Below are 1,491 nucleotides of genomic sequence, written 5' to 3'. Positions count from 1 at the left end.
GGAAAGGGGGGGGGAAACCCCCAAGAAAACCCAGAAGTCTTAATTATTGATTATTTTTTGCTGTTGTTGTGGGGGTTTATTATTGTCATTATCAGGATTTTTTAAGCTCTCCCAGCAGCTCGATGCTTTCTGCATCTCAGCTGCGGAGCATCGGGGCAGTGGGAATGTGTAACCATCCGGATCCCTTCACCCGGGGCCAAAAAATAGACCAGGAAACGGAGTTTGGGAAAGGGCTGAGGCGCTCCCGGGGACATTCCCTGCCTGGATCCCATCCCCACCCCCGGCAGCCACGGAGCGGGGCAGGCAGGGACCGCTGCAAACTCAGGAGACGGGCACAAAAACTGAGTCCCAACCCAGTTTGGCTTCTCTGGCTGGGGTGCAATGGTGCTTCACGCTGTACCCAAGGGGCGAGAAGGCTCCCCCCAAAATAACTAACTGCTAATTAAGGGCTAATGGTCGCACTGCCAGCTCAGAGCTCCGCGGGAGGGACCCGCAGCCCGCCAGCACCAGCATCTCTGTCTGCGGGCAGGGCGGGTCCCGGGCAGCCCAGCCGCGCTGGAGCCACCTGGGACCCTGGGCAAAAGTGTTTCCTCTGCCAAGGAGCACAGGAATGTCACTCCCGGGATTTTAATAGGGCTGGGGTTATTCCAGCCCTCACCGGTGGCTGTCGTTCCCCCCTGGATCCCCCTTTGGTTTCCCTGTGTCACCCTCGGTGAAAGCTGATTGCTGCTCGCAGCTTCTCCTGTCACTCTGAATGTCTGCTCTGCCTGCAAAGCAGGGATGGAAAACCCCATTTTGCTTCCCGCAAGGGCTGCAAGGGTGGCTCTGTTGCGTTGCAGAGCCCTTGGCAGGATTATCTGCCAGAGAATGTATTAATAATGCAAATAGGCAAATGAAAAAGCAGAGCCCAGCCCTTCCTTTTCAGCAGCAGGTGGAAATAAACCCCCCCGCTTTTCTCATGGCAGAGCTCCTCCAGTTTATAACCCATGAGGGCACACGGCCTGGCTGCTCCTCTGCTGTGTGGCTGCTCCATCGGCCCCGGTCCCGCTGGGATATTTCCCTCCCAGCTGAGCTCTTTGGGTGGCTCCCATCCATGCAGCTCCGGGATCACACACAGATGCTCCAGCAGCCAGAAATCCTCCTGCACACAGAGGACTTGGCCCAAGCTCTGGAATCACTCCTGGATGCTGTTCTTATGCCAGGACTGACATCCAGAGCTCAGAAAGCTCTTGGACCTTAAGCTCGAGCATCTCTGGAGTTTCAGGAACTCCTTTGTGCTGCAGCATGGATTTAGCTCCTAAATTGAGCTCGGGGTCTTGCAGGGCCAAGCAGACCATGGGATGAGGCAAGGGGGCAGCTGGCTCCCCAAAACCCCCCCAGTCCTCGAGGCAGAGCTCTGCCAGCTTTGGTTTTTCCCAGGTCCTTTGCTGGATACCCAGGAGCTGCAGCAGGGAACAAAACCATGACGGAATAGCTGTGAATTTCCAGCTT

Source organism: Corvus brachyrhynchos, unplaced genomic scaffold (genome assembly GCF_000691975.1).
Source record: "Corvus brachyrhynchos isolate BGI_N302 unplaced genomic scaffold, ASM69197v1 scaffold580, whole genome shotgun sequence".
In the NCBI taxonomy this organism is placed as follows: Eukaryota; Metazoa; Chordata; class Aves; order Passeriformes; family Corvidae; genus Corvus; species Corvus brachyrhynchos.
Note: the sequence above shows the minus strand (reverse complement) of the source record.